The sequence below is a fragment of the Lissotriton helveticus genome, chromosome 3_1 (genome assembly GCF_964261635.1).
Source record: "Lissotriton helveticus chromosome 3_1, aLisHel1.1, whole genome shotgun sequence".
NCBI lineage: Eukaryota > Metazoa > Chordata > Amphibia > Caudata > Salamandridae > Lissotriton > Lissotriton helveticus.
Genome location: NC_136061.1, coordinates 1,200,436,378 through 1,200,452,214, shown reverse-complemented (window position 1 = coordinate 1,200,452,214; position 15,837 = coordinate 1,200,436,378). Strand labels below are relative to the sequence as shown.

The 15,837-nt window shown below is 50.0% G+C and overlaps 1 long non-coding RNA gene across 2 annotated transcripts in view; it reads right to left on the bottom strand.

The window, feature by feature from the left end:
• LOC144823370 (uncharacterized) overlaps nucleotides 1-15,837 on the bottom strand; it is a 438,528-nt gene that overhangs the window by 23,259 nt on the left and 399,432 nt on the right. The window contains exon 1 of one of the 2 annotated variants that reach the window (XR_013608773.1): nucleotides 8,825-8,954. The exons of the other annotated variant lie outside the window; for it this stretch is intronic. This is a non-coding gene — a long non-coding RNA (uncharacterized LOC144823370). Of the gene's footprint in view, nucleotides 1-8,824; nucleotides 8,955-15,837 lie in introns of those variants that run through there. 2 annotated transcript variants of the gene reach the window in all.

Genomic DNA, 15,837 nt, shown 5'->3' with positions numbered 1-15,837 from the left:
GCTTTATATTAGTCACTCCTATGGTAGGCCCAAGGGCAGGGTGCATTGTAAGTGTAAGGTACGACATGCTCTGATGTGTGTGGCATGTCCTGCTAGTATGTGTATCTGGCTGTCTGGGATGTGTGAGTGACAGGGCTGGGGGATGACAGGTGGTGAATGCAAGGATTACACCTTAGTGGGAGGTAGGAGTGCCCCTGGACTTTTAATCAGGCTGTGCTCTGCCACCACAATGCTGGCTCCGCCCCCCTGGGGAGCGACTGATGACTCAGCCGGCACCTGGCCCAGGAAGGGCGAAGCACTGTCAACAAGGTACTCCTGGCTGCCCCTGTTCTCACAATGCTGGCTCCGCCTCCCTGTGGAGCGTCTGATGTGCCTGCCCTCACACCGAAAGCAACAGCCAGAGTACACCCAACAAGTGCTCAGAGACTAAAAGGAATTATGCAGAGGCCCCCCTGGCCTGAAAAGACAAAGAAAATGGTGTATAAAAGTAGGAGCCCTGCTCCTTGTAGATTAGATCCTGTTTGCGCAAAGAAGAAGCTCTGCCTGAAGAGGAGGACCCTGGAAGCTGCATGGAGAAGTACTGACTCTGACCCCAAGAGACTGGCCTGTGGTGGGTGCCTTGCTGCTGAAGGAGAGCAGGAGAAGAAAGACTGAAAGACTTTGCTTTTATTCAACTTGTGCCAAACTTTTACAAAGATCTCCAAGGGCTTGCTGTGGAACTTGCCCCCTGAACTGCGCCCCAGGAACAGTGGGCGCTACCCCCCCCTGGAAAGAGAAAGCTGCCGTGAGATCTGCATCTGTCTGGCAACCCCCCTTAGGAAAAGCTGAGTGCGCTGTGAAGGAATCACTGTGCCCTCTGAGAGGCCCTTGGCACCCCCGTCCCGCCGAGCAACGCATCTGCTTCCTGGCAGGCCCCAGATAACATCGCCAGGACCAGCCTCGCTGGCCCCAGCACCGTGCCTGTCGCCTGCCTAACTGTGGACTGCACCGCAAGACCGGACTCTGCCTTTGCCCGTCTACTTCTGAAGGTAGGAGTGCCCCCGAGCCCCAGCCACCGCCGTTCGTGTGCAGCAGCGGCGTGGGGAGAGAAGGAGCTGTGCTTTGCCAAGGCTTGTTTGTGCCTCACTTTGCTGCCCGGGGCGTCGCCCCCTCTTTCTGGGATCCGAGGCGCTGTGCCCTGCTGACCCGACCCGACCCGCAACGTCGACCTCCCGAGCCGAGCCGTCACTCTCATCAGCCCAGCAGAGGAAGACACCGCGACGCGGGATTGCCAGCCGACCCCTGCATGGTGACCTCAACCCCCTTCAAGGATCTCCCAAGGTACTGTGCCCTCTGCTGCCCCCGGGAGCCCCGCAGCGTCTGCATCAGAGCCGCGGTGCGAGCGTCCTGCTTCTGAAGCTTGCACCACTCTGTGTCTCCCTCGGCTGCCCCCAGGAGCCTCGCAGCAGTAATCAGGCACCTCGGTATGAGCCCCCCTCTCAGCGAGGCTCACACCGCTCCTGGCCCCCCGAGGCCCCCCCCTGACACTTCCCGTGGCCGGCGCCCCCTCCGCAGCGAGTCCCACACTGCAGTGTGACTCATTTTGAGAGCCAGACCCGGTCGGGCCTTTCGCCGCTCACGCGAGAAGCGTGAGCTTTGGCAGGCCGGGCCCGATTTTCTCTGCGGAGGTGCACAGAGGCGCTGGGAAGCACACAGAAGCGCTAGAGAGCCTTGTACCTTGGTGAAACTGGGCAGAAGGCCCCAAAGAATACCTTTTAAGACTATTTTGAAACGCTGAACAAAGAACTGTGGCAACCTAATTACAAGTAACTGGAACCATTTTTTGTACAAAGACCGTATTTACAAGCCTGCTTTAAAAATATATATAAAGAAGATATTTTTACAAGAATACAGTCTAGTGTCATTGTGTGGTGGGTTGATGATTATTGTGTGTGATACTGCAAATGTTTAACCCTATGTACTCCAGAGTTTAGCCTAGACTACTTGCGCCACACTACCTAGAGGGTGAGCAGGGGTTATTTCTGGGAGTAATCCTTTGCCCTGACTTAGAGGAGAGGGTCCCTGCTTGTCGCTGGTGCTGCACTGCGCCAACCAGAGACCCCCAATTCTAACAGTGTAATTTCCAGCATCTCTTTAAGACCCAAGCACAATCTGGAAATCCCCCTTTGGCAAGCAAGGCCTTCTGTTAGTTTGCTGCACCTGCCACGCATTTGGGCACAAGGCAGATGGATGGGACAGAAGAAGACTCAAGCTGAGGGCTTGTTATCCTCCATCTGAAAGGCTGGTTGTGCTGGGGTGGAGGTAGGTACATGTCAGACAGATGTGTACACAGGTAAGATAAAGCAGAGAAACTAATCCACTTCTAGACATAGTTTTGAGAGCCTTGCATCATGTTTGGCACCACGCAAAGTTGTACATGCGTGACGCAAGGCTCTTAGTCAAATTTATGAAGCCACGCTGTGTGGCTTTGAGTGGCCTGATAAATCTTGAAAAAGGCAAATCGCTGTGTCGCCTTACTCTGCATGAGGGAAGCGGTTCCATGGGTGTTGCTGCACAACACCCATAGGTTTTGACGCACTCCCAGATTTTACAGGGACTTGAAAACCTGGAAATGTGTCAAAATCTTCCACCTCCCCAGGGCAGGCGTAATGAGGAGAAATATCTTCCTTTCTCCTCATTTTTTCCTCTTTCTATATGTGCTGCACACACACAGAAGGAGGAAAATGCCTCTATCGATTGTTTCCATGCAGTAAGGTGCCCCTTCCTGCACAAAAACAATCCTACCTACAACACATGGTGCTAGGGTGCCAGAGTTTGGCACCAGGCTGCCGAAACTGCGACAGCACAGGGGGAAAGGACAGGAATGCAGCGTATTGAATGAATACAGTGCATTCCTGCCCTTTCATGTAGGGCAGCGCAGCAAGGTGACTTGCCGCTCTGCCCTGCGCCAAATCCCCATGAATGAGGCCCTTACTGTAGACATTGTATAACTTGAAGACCACTGGTTTGAATCCTGGCAGGTCCACTCGGCTTTTCATGCTTCTGAAGTCAACCCAATCAGTACCATTGAGTGAAGTTTAATTAGTGCCTGCTTCCAGTGGCTAGAGACCAACACCCATAATATAGTGTAGTAATGATTGTTCTTATGGGAGGTCAGGGTGGCCAGGACAGTGATCAGGTATGATGCTAGTACCTCAGGGAGAGCCACAACTGTGGGGGGAGGGGCTTAGGGAAGCTTCAAGCGGCGAGTTGGGCTAGTGAATCACGAATCTGTGATTCTGGTTCAAGTCAGCTCTCAGTGTATCGAACGGACAATGTGTAGAATATATTTATCTGCACTTCAAATTCTAAGAATCATTAAAGACCTTCTGACGGGATGTTTTCCTAGTCTCATGTACCCTCTTACCCGAATGTTCAGATATCTGATACTTAGTTCTGTCACCGTCACCCAATTGCGCATGGCCTCTGAGGTACTCATGTTCAAGCGGGCGCGCCTCAGTATGCAAGTGCTTGTAAATAATTATACCAACCTTCCTGCCAATGAATGCCCCTCGGTCCAGGTCTAGGAGCCGTAATTATCAACCTGTTTAACTAAGTAGTGACTCACAGACATATGTCCTCCTCCTTTAGCGCTCTGAAAACTCAACCGGCCACGGTCGCATTCAATAAAACAGAAACAGAGAAACATTAATGGAGGACTTACATATCACTGACGTGATTTAGGTCATGGGGAGATTTGTAGACTGAGGAGACAGAAAAGGGCTGTGAATAAACTCTCTTCCCCTACGCGAATTTAAAGTACTTGTTGCAAAAATGTTCAACATGTTTACATGGTAATGGTGATGTCATATGTGGAGTCACGAGCAATGTAATCAATTATGTGACGTGTAATGTCAGCACTGGCACCACAAATGAGGCCATGAGCAGTATGGGTGGGTTTACTGGTTGTGTACCTCACCAAAGTTGGAGACTTTGAGTAGTTTTTAGGTCTTGGGTTGAACTCACTTAAGATGAGTTGTTTTAAGCGAATGAGTAGGCGCCCCCCTCGCCTAGAGGAGGGGCGCCCTTAGTCGCGCCTTGAAACCGAGCCTTTTAGTCGGAGGGGCTCATTTTTGATGGTCAGATCCCCAGTGACGTTTGGGCGCACGTTTAGAAACCCAAACTTACATGAATATGTTTATATAAGGCGGCATCTCCTTGGACCCATGGAAGCCGCGTGATCGTCGGAAACAGCGACGCGTGTGGCACGGTCGGTCTAGGGAGGCCTGACATAGCATTGCAAGGAGCTCTTAGCTCAGTGCAGTGATCGTTGGACTTTAGTGTTGGTTGTGGTCGGGTTTGATTCCTTTTAATGGTTGAAAAAATATATATATAATATAATTAATTACAATAATATAACATTTTTCAATTGCATTATGTTCCAAATCTGTTTTCCTTGTGATACTTGCTCTTCAAGTATAGGATGCATGAAATCGTTTTTGGGAAGTTATGGGGCAGCCATGTTGTGTTCGGCGGGATGAAGGAGTGGTTAGGGTTGGCGTGTCAGCGCCGCTCCCCGGTATCTCCTGCTTCGTTGTCTAGCAATGCAAGTTGTAAACTCTACGCTTCAGTGTGGCATCGCGGCTGGTTTCGGCGCATCAAAGCTGAAATCAATTATAAAGTTATGCCTAATTTTCTTACTCTGTTGCTATGATTATTGATATATATCCAAATAATACTTAATCCAATCCCGTAGTGGTTGTGTAGGTTTATATGATTAATGTGAATAAAAATCTACGCCTTGGACAACATAACTGATTCTGAATATTCTTGGGCCCAGTGGGTGCTGATGGGTGTCCGAAGTGAAGGGGACTGAGTGTTTCATTGTGCGCGTACTATGAGTAGGCGCCCCTCTCGCCTAGAGGAGGGGCGCCCTTAGTCGCGCCATGAAACCAAGCCTTTTCGTCGGAGGAGATCATTTTGGATGGTCAGATCCCCAGTGACGTTTGGGCGCACATTTAGAAACTGAAACTTACATGAATCTATACTACTATAATAAACGAAGAACTTTGAAGCTTTGAGGCGGGTAAACTCGGGAACCACAGCGCCAATCCACACACCCGATACATCTTTGGAATTGTCAGGGTGTGCAGATGGACATAGGCTATATAAAGTAAAAATTAAACGTTATTTAAAAAATTTAACATAAAAAAAAATAGTCCCCTGGAAGTAGCACCGGCCGCGACGTAGCGCTTGCCGCGACGTGCGTGCTGACGAGGAGGAGCGGACGACATGAGCGCGGGGTGGAGCGGCGGACAGGTGGGGAGGAGAGGAGGACAGGCGGGGAGATGCGGTGACGAGCGGCGAGGAGCGGCGGTGAAGTCAGGAGCACGGGGAGGAGCAGCGGCTCAGGTAAGGCTCCAGGACACGGACAATGTCGGGGCGGGAGGGGGCCGGGGCGGGCGGTTGGCCCTGAAGAACGGCGGCTGAGGTAAGGCTCCGGCTCCGGGACACGGACAATGTCGGGGCAGGCGGGGGATGGGGCGGGCGGTTGGCCCTAAAGCCTCATTGCCCCCGGACGACGTCGGGGCGGGCTGCTAGTATGTTTATATAAGCCGCCGTCCTTGGGGTCTCCTCCTCTTTGTCTCCTTGGACCCATGGAAGCCGCGTGATCGTCGGAAACCACCCTCCCACCCGGCAGAAAAGCAAGGCAGAGCGCGGCGGTGTGCTGACAGTTAACACCAAAAGGGGGCATGCGCAGCAATGGAGGTTCAGCGATTGGATGGACCCAAAGAGGGGATACGATGGAACTGTGCATTGGATAGGCGGTGAGGGGACTGATCTGCAGGTGGTCCTGCACTCGACTGCCGAGGGTAGGCGCAGGGAACGGGACTGACCTGCGGTGGTCCTGTCTCTACTGCCCTATCCTGCAACATGGACTGTGTGGACTATTTTGGAGGATGCCTGTGTTCTGGTACCTCGGTGGGCCGGTGCTCTATGATGTGCCCTGTATTTCAAGTAATGCAATGTTTGCTGTAGCGCGTTGAGGCCTGCTGGCACAATGTGCGCAGCTGAGTGGGTCGACTGAGTCGGCCAACAAATATAAGTACATGTGTATCGCAAAGCTGAAATCAATTATAAAGTTATGCCTAATTTTCTTACTGCCTTTGATTTGTGTATGTCGCAATGTCTGTTGCTATGAAAATTGATATATATCCATATAATACTTATTCCAATCCCGTAGTGCTTGTGTAGATTTATAAGATTAATGTGAATAAAAATCTACGCCTTGGACAACATAACCGATTCTGAATATTCTTGGGCCCAGTGGGCGCTGAGGGGTGTCAGAAGTGAAGGGGACTGAGTGTTTCATTGTGCGCGTACTATGGCCATTGGCTGTTTCCAGCAGCCTCCGTGTGTCAGGGCGTCAGCCTTCCACAGGCCTTGTGGCTCCTGAACCTTTAGGGCATGTTGTGGGGTCCGAGTTCAAGCAGAGCCATCCCTCCAGCCTCTATGCCTGGGGGACCGAACCTGGGGCCAGATGTAAGTCGGTCGGTAACGGCCGAAAATCGGTATTTTCGGCCGTTACCGACCGGTATATGGGTGACAGGTATGTAGGGGGCATTATTTTAACGAATCGGTAAAATTACCGATTCGGTAAAATAAAAAATCGGTAAATTTCCGATTCCGAGGCACCGAGATGTAGGTGGGACTCTTCAGAGTCCCAGAGGCCTTACAGAATCGGTATTTTACCATCAAATCCAATTTGATGGTAAAATACCGATTCCGGTGTGCATGCACATGTGTGCATGCACACCTATGCCATGTCACAGGCAGACCTGCCTTTAGGGCATGTATGCCTGCCACATGGCACCCGAGCCTGTTTTGGGGGTGCCAGAGGGTGTCAAAGTGACACCCCTGCACCCTTGTGCAAATCGGTAATGCCCATTCATTCCTATGGGCTTCAAAGCCCATAGGAATGAATGGGCATTACCGAATCAGTAAATACCGAATTCTTCAGAATCGGTATTCCAGCACATCTGGAATACCTACATATCCACCCCTTAGATTTACCGATTTTTAATTACCGAATCGGTAAAATTCGGTAATTTAAAATCGGTAAATCTATTTTACCTACATCTGGGCCTTAAGTCCCAAAAGAGTTCGCCATCTTTTTCCCAGGCTCGCCCACCGTAGTACTCCATGTTATAACTTATGTTGGACACGAGGGTTGCAACCAATCACGTGCCGCCGGGAGTCAAACAGTGAGAGACAAAACAACTAAGTCCAACCTGTGCGGTCACGCAAATTGCAGGCGGGGGTCAGCAAACCGTTTACATACGGTTCCGATGTCTGCAGATTAATTTGAAATTAAAACTGCTGATCGTGAACTGTACGTTGACTAAAAGTTTCCGAATATCCGGAATTACCCACACCGACAATTTACTCTTTGAAGCCCAACTGACACCTTTTCCTAATCGTCCCAAAAACTACAGAGCGGATTTTCAGCAAACAAAAAAAGATCTGTTCATAGGAAATTTCTAACTTCATACCAAGCTTAGTGTAAACCTGTTCAATGCTCTATTTACGCATCGAAGAATTAAAATCCATATTAGGCTTAACAAATGGGCAGCGCTTAATTTTGGGGACCGGTACGTATTTTTCTGTGTCAGATATTTCCTAGGAGTAACAGAGCGAAAAGAAAACAAAGGAGAAATAAACAGGAAGAACAAAACAGAAAAAAACCGTCACAAAGGGAGACAGACAGCATCCACCGACAAGAGTGAGATAACGGGCTGGGCGTGTCTGGTAGCGAAAAAACTGCCCTGATGTGGATGTGGATTCCGATTTTGGTATTCGTCACTGTGAAATTTTATAGCGCCGGCCACGGGTGTGCGAGCAGCGCTTTGGGCACGAGCACTTATTGTTTTACAAAGAAAGCACTGGAAATGGGAACCCTTTGGATCGATCACATGTGGCCTAACGGCTAGAGCGGCGGGGAGGTTCGAGTCTCGGCTGGGAAGCTTAACGTTCTGTGCTTCTGGGCAAATCACGTAATTTCCCCGCACCTAACTAAAAGGAGCGTGTCTGTCTGTAGCGCAACTGGTGCTCATGTAAATCGCTCGGATACCCTCGGGTCGTGTTCGCGCTATAAATTAAATCTCCCCTACACTTTAGCCAAGTACATGAAATCTAATCGAAACAGTTGGAGGTGGTTGGGATAAACATTTACCGAATTGTATGCTGATTATTTGTATGCAGGGCTATCTGTTAATCAAAAGGCACTTTCTGTGTAGTCACTGAACAAAAATCAATGAGTTGCCGGATCTGCCTCCTAAATGTGTAAATGTACTTGTACGACTTTTCTGTTTAAACAGTTCTGTAGTTCGAACAAGTTTACAGATCAGGGATTTTTTTTGTTATGAATTAACACTTTAAATACTCTGCACTACAGAGTGAGATGTCTCAACAGTTCTCTTTTCTTCCACCCCGGAAGTGTAATCGTATGAGTTGACACTGACAGCTGTGACCTTGGAGTTTGCACCCACTTCTCTGCAGCGGCGGCTGAACCCACTGAGCTTTCCTACACACACCACATGCATCTTTCTTCTCCCATCGCTGAACTCACGTTTCTGTTTTGATGGACTCAGTAAACAGATGAAAAAATATATGAACGTTAAGAAATTGTTTTCAGAAGAGTGAAACCAGCTGGCCAATTATTGTATGAAAAATAAAGATACACAAACAGACACACACACACATTTCGAGCGTGCCTTTGAAAGGAACGTTGCGCAATTCACCAGTCATTTTTGCAAATCAACATGCTCTAAAGAGCAGAACTTGCCGTGGAGAAGGCGTCTCAAGGTGTGTCTCTGAACACCGGTGCCGCGGACGTTTTATATCATTTCAGGGCAGTGGCTTTCGGTTTCATTTCTCCGTTCACTCTACATATTTTAATAAGAGGCATGGGCAATTTCCTTCCTTTGTTAGGAGGGCGGGTCTGTTAAATTTCACATTTAACTGGGCAGAAGCCAATTTTCCAGTACATCCTTCTAGCTTTGTCGGGAATAAAAAAGTAGCATTCAGGAAGTTTTGGAAAGCCCCTGAGTGAATAGGGCCGGGTCCTTGCACATATTTGTATGTTTATATTGCACCAACCTGCTGCTTACAGTGTAGGAGGTGAGGCTGGGAGTTTTGTTCCAAGTCAGACCATGTTAGGTGGTCACTGTGTAGTTCTCGAGAGCGCTATATCTCTTAGCAGGCGGGCATTAAGAGCTTAATTTCGTGGGGGGGGGGGAGGGGTTGGCTGAAAATATTTCGTGGGGGGGGGGGGGGGGGAGCTAATTCTTCCAACCATAGACAGAGTGACTGTAAGAAGGGGTGAAAACACAACAAAAGCCTAATATACCAGTAAATGGTCTTTTAAAGAGCTGTTAAGAACTCGGGTGCGGCTGAAATTAGATGGTCGCCAGCCCGCAAAGCTGCGTCAGCCCGGGCTGACACACACGAGGGGGGGGGGGGGCGCTGAAGAAGCCCCGTGAGCCCAATGGGTGTTGCGTGCCTGTCTCTTAGGTACCACACTCATTACAGCACACATCGCAGGGAAACTAAGCTGGGCGAGAAGCTCATAGCAATCCAATAAATTGATGTATTCATTGTTTTATTAAATTTTACCTATCCCGTCTCGGTCGACTTCACCCCACACCCCGCCCAACCACTCTTACCTGTGCCAGCCATGCCTGCAGCTATACCTGCCTACCTTGTCAAGGTTCTGCCTTTTTTATGTTTTATGAAATGTTTAATAAATTATTCAGATTCAAACATTTTGGAGCCCAAGCCCAAAATAAAATCTTTGAATTAATCATGTTCATCCCTGACTTAAATTCAGCATATTTTTTTTTCAAGAAGCAGCTGCGAGAGCAGGGCCGTACTGGCCGTTGTGGGCACCGGGCAATCCCCCGGTGGGCCGCAAGGGTGGGGTCAGGTTTTGGGCCGCTAGGGCCGCTTTTGGTACAGGGCCGCTTTTGCAACATAGCTGCAAAATCGGCCCTGTTACGAAATCGGCCAAAAAACGGTCCTGGCAGAGAGCTCGGTCGCACCCTCAACACCCACCTCCCCGGGGGGCCGGCCGAGCACTTTGCCAGGGCCCGTTTTGGTTCCCAGTCGGGCTGTGTGCGAGAGCCTCTTAGGCCAGACCCTGATATGTGTACGATTCAATCATATGCTAGGACTGCTCTCCTAGAGGTGGAGTTGCTTGTGTACCTTAATCCTTTCCCAGAAACACAGTAGTAGTAGTAAACATACTTTATTGCATTAATCATTTGATTACAATAAATAGAAAATAGGCATACATAAAAGTAGAATTAAACAGTCACATATTTACCATGCGTAGTATCGTAAAAGAAAAGATATACATAGGTCGTGATACCTGTCTTTGAATCTATATACAGATCCAATAAAAAAACATCTAGTCAAGTAATATTTAATAAGCATGCTCTAAAAACTGTACCATCCTTCTGATTGCACTTTCCCCTGTAAGCCTAAAACAATATCGTATAGCCTCTGTAGTTGTTCTTATTTTGGCATTATTAAATATGGGGCGTAAATATAACCTCCGTGTGGGCAAAAGTCTCGGGCAAATGCATAGCAAATGTTCAAGAGTTTCCTTGCCAATTCCACAAAGCTGACATCCCTGAATATCTTTGAGAGCCTTATTCCAAGTCCCTTCAAACGCCCCTATTGGAATATAGAATTGTCTGAACCGTACGTATTTCTGTTTAACGTAGCTAGTCAAATTCCATCCCAAGTATTCTTGAGCCTGCTGGGTATATTGAATCAATTATTTAGTCTGTGTGTTTATATTTCCCGGCTTGTAGGCGATCTAAATTCCACTGTGCACATGGCCTCTGAGCTACTCATATTCAAGCGGGCGCGCCTCAGTGTGCAAGTGCTTGTAAATAATTATACCAACCTTCCTGACAATGAATGCCCCTCGGTCCAGGCCTAGGAGCTGTAATTATCAACCTGTTTAACTAAGTAGTGACTCACAGACATATGTCCTCCTTCTATAGGACTCTGAAAACTCAACCGGCCACGGTCACATTCAATAAAACAGAAACAGAGAAACATTAATGGAGGACTTACATATCACTGACGTGATTTAGGTCATGGGGAGATTTGTAGACTGAGGAGACAGAAAAGGGCTGTAAATAAACTCTCTCCCCCTACGCGAATTCAAAGTACTTGTTGCAAAAATGTTCAACATGTTTACATGGTAATGGTGATGTCATATGTGGAGTCACGAGCAATGTAATCAATTATGTGACGTGTAATGTCAGCACTGGCACCACAAATGAGGACATGAGCAGTATGGGTGGGTGTACTGGTTGTGTACCTCACCAAAGTTGTAGACTTTGAGTAGTTTTTAGGTCTTGGGTTGAACTCACTTGAGATGAGTTGTTTTAAGCGAATGAGTAGTGTAGCATCGTCCCGCCTGACTTCCGGTTTGGTACAGGACAGGCAAGCAGGAAGAGGAAGTGAGGTCAGAGGAAACCATTAGTCTGTAAGTCAGTGTGAGGCTGGCAGGGAATAAAGTAAGACGTACAAACCTTACCCCTGTGTCGGTGTGTCCTTGCGACGAGCGCCAGCGCTGCGACAATGGCGACGAGGATGGGATGTTTGTAAAGCCCACAAGCAGCATCGCTCAGCCACCCAACGTGGCCGACCACCGAACCCTGCAGCGGAAAGAAAAACCGCCGAAGCCAAGAAACACCCGACTGCTGCCGGCGAGAAGCGCTCGCCGCTACTGCCCAGGGAAGAGAGGCGCGAAGGAACCAGAGCGCGGGTGCTCGAACGGCACCCCAAGCACCCCAACTGCTGCACCAGGAGGTAGACGCGTATGTCAGAGCGCGACCCCCACGTGTCCAGAAGTGAGCAGCCGAGAAGTGAGCAGCCGAGTGTGCAGCGCCGGAGAACAGCACCCGATCCCAGGCGCGAGCGAGGAGAGAAGAGCCAAAACAGGATACAGCGCGAGGAGCGAGGGTGAGTCCAAACCCTGCCGCTTCCCTCACGCGCTGTCTACCTGGTCCCAGGGACAGAGACACGAGGCATACTGTCCCGCGCGGCGGCCATCTTGGAGTCAGGCGCCCGCCCTCAAACAAACCTGCACTCTCTCCATGGCGGCCATCTTAAAGTCAGGCGCCACTCGCTAATAAGGACATTGCCAGTATAAAGAGGCAACTAAGACACGCTAATGCTCAAGGAGCTGAATAGTAACATATAAACACTGTGTACAGCCAATAATACGCCAATAAGCACTGGACAACGCTTTATACAGCCATTCAGAGCCAGCTAAGTGCAGATGTCCAATCCAGGCCCTGATAGCTCCTCAGGCACTGCCACCACAGCGTCAAGCACGTCAGGCACAGTGAGTTCAGGAAGCCCAGCTCCCAGTACAGGAAGCCCAGCTCCCAGCACAGGAGGCCCAGCTCCCCCAGCCAACGTACCTGCAATGGCGAACAACCCGGTTGGAGCCTCATTCATGCGCCAACCTCAGCCTTTACCACTGACGCCGGGCAACAGCATGGGCCCATCGTGGAAAACATGGAGTGAAGACTTCGAGGACTACATGGTCGGCTCCCTAGTACAAGATAATAAGCAAAAACTTGTGGCCTTGAGAAACCTGATTGGTCCAGACATTGCACAAATCATCAAAGAACTACCCAACGCTGCAACAGCTACCTATGATGAAACCAAAGCTGCCCTTGACAGACGTTTTCTCCACAAACGCAACGTAGATTATGAGCGCCATACGTTCAATCTTGCCACGCAGGAGAAAGATGAATGCATGAGTGACTTCATCATGCGCATACGTAGACTCGCACGATACTGCGACTTCGACAACTTCAGAACGGAAGACGCCCTGAGACTCCGTATCATTGACGGCTGCTCCTCTGAAACCTTGCGCCGGAGACTCCTAAAAAAACCTTACACACTAGACGAAATTGAGGAGCTGACAAGAATTAATGACCAGGCGGAGGACTACGCGAAGCGGATGGGGACACAGAAATCATCGGACCACAAAGACCACGCTCTGCGCATTCAGGCACACAGGTCCTCCAAGAATGCCAAGTCCACCTCCAAACCCCACAGGTCTCAACCCTCGCGTCGAAGCTCGCGACACACGAGGTCCGCAAAAGCCACGCCCACCTGCTATAGATGCGGGCAGGACTACCCACACTCAGGACAATGCCCAGCAATCGGGCAACGATGCCACCGTTGTGGAAGAGACAATCACTTTGAGATTGCATGTCAAGCCAAGCAACCAAGTCACAGATCATCGAACAAAGGACATGAGTCACGTCATCACGCCCGAGCCATAAAAGAGAGGGTGGAAGCAGGTCCTCCAGCTCGTCCAACTCCAGCACGCAGTCAGCCTATTCGCATCACTCAAGAGGTCGCTCCGGAAGTAGCCACCGCACCAGGCGTCATGTGACGGACTCCTATCGGTCACGTAGAGACACCTCCAGTGAGTCACCATCGCGCACCCCCACATCACAAGACAGTGATGAATACATATGCATGGTAACCACCCCGGATCGTGATGAGTACATATGCATGGTTGCAGACCCGGATCGACTGAAGCGGTATCCAAAACTCGACATCCTGATAGGCGACCACCCAGCTAAATTTGTTCTGGACTCTGGAGCATCCTTGAATTATATCTGTGCTTTAGAACATCAAAATATGAAACACAAGCCCAAATTGGAACCAGCTGCTGTCCGTGTGTTCACGTGGATGTCACGCAAGCCGCTGCCGTGTTTAGGCCGTTTCCGCACCACTCTCACGTTCAAGGACCGGACAATTGACGCCTACATCCATGTAGTGGAAGGACCAGATCTGGCAGACTGTCTCCTCAGTCTACCCACAGCAGAAAGACTCAAACTCGTAGAACTCCTCTACATGACGGAGGACACTCCTGACATTGTTGCGAAATTCCCCAACCTATTCAAAGGACTCGGGAAGCTCAACCACTTCAAAGTAAAACTTCACATCAACGAAAATGTGACACCCGTTGCCCAACATCATAGGAAGGTGCCATTCCATCTACAAAAAGCCGTCGATGACGAGCTCCAAGATCTCCTTCGAACAGACATCATAGAACGCACGACGGGACCCACCCCGTGGGTATCGCCAGTCGTGGTAGTTCCTAAAAGGGGGCAAGACAACAAGGTCAGGCTATGTGTTGACATGCGCGCGCCCAACACCGCCATCGAGCGGGAACGCCATCCTGGGCCGCATATCAGTGACATGATTACCAAACTAAATGGCGCCACAGTATTCTCCAAGCTTGACCTTAATAAAGGTTACCACCAGCTGGAGCTCCACGACAAGTCGAGATATATCACGACTTTCACCACGCACCAAGGCCTATTCCGCTACAAACGCCTGAACTTTCGCATATCCTCGGCCGCCGAGATCTTCCAGGAGGCCATCAGGCGAGTCATCCAAGGCATCCCAAATGCCTTCAACTACAGTGACGATCTGCTGGTATTTGGGAAGGACCAAACAGAACACGACACAGCCCTGGACAGAGTCTGCCATGCACTGACGACGGCAAACCTAACACTCAATGCCAGCAAGTGTGAATTCCACAAAGACACCTTAAAATTTTATGGACACATCTTCTCGAAGGAGGGCATGAGACCGGACCCCGAGAAGGTAGCGGCCCTGGCCGACACTCAGAAACCCCGAGATGTCACAGACCTACGTTCCTTCCTTGGCATGGCAAGCTATTGCGCGAGGTACATCCGCGATTACGCCACGATCAGCTACCCGCTGCGGGAACTTACTCGCCAAGGTCAGCCATTCGAATGGACGGACGCGTGCCAACATGCGTTCTCCGTCATCAAACATGCCGTGGGGTCGGCCATCAACTTGGCGTACTTCGACACGAAAAAGAAAACTGAAATCACGGTAGACGCCAGTCCAGTGGGCCTGGGTGCCATTCTGGCCCAATACCGCGAAGACTCGGACCAGCGACACATCATTGCTTATGCAAGCCGCAGTCTAACGGATACGGAGAATGCGTACTCCCAGCCGGAGAAGGAAAGCCTAGCTGTGGTGTGGGCGTGCGAACACTTTCACCTTTTTGTTTATGGCAAGCATTTTACGATCATTACAGATCATCAGGCGCTCATTACAATTTTTGGTAACCCCAATGCGAAAATGCCACCACGCATTGAGCGGTGGGGCTTGCGCCTCCAAGACTACCGTTTTCTCCATCATCCACAAACCTGGTAAAGCTGAAAACCCGGCTGATTTCATGTCAAGACATCCGCTGGCAGGTGCCCGTTCTGCACTTTCTGTGGCTGACGAATATCTCCATTTTGTTGTCGACGCTGCGTGTCCTCCCACTGTTCCTGTTGAGGCCATCCAGGAGGCATCCGCACTTGACCCCCTCGTCCAAGCAGTGATGACCCGCATTCGCTCCAACTCCTGGAGGGACGTGAAGCAGTCCTCCTCCGAATCAGCTCAACTTCGACAAGACCTAGCCGCATTCCAACGAGTGCGCGAGGAACTCTCCATCAGTGACAATGGTCTCCTTTTAAGAGGGGGGAGAATCGTGATTCCACTCAAACTGCGCCAAGGGGTCATCCACCTGGCACATGAAGGACACAGAGGCATCAATGCAACCAAGAAAGCTCTGAGAGAACGAGTCTGGTTCCCCACCCTTGATTATATGGTCGAGACAACTCTGAAAGACTGTATCACATGCCAAGTAGTCAGCCGGGAAGAACCACCAGCACCGTTACAAATGTCAGAGCTGCCGGACGGAGTATGGCAACAGATTGCGGT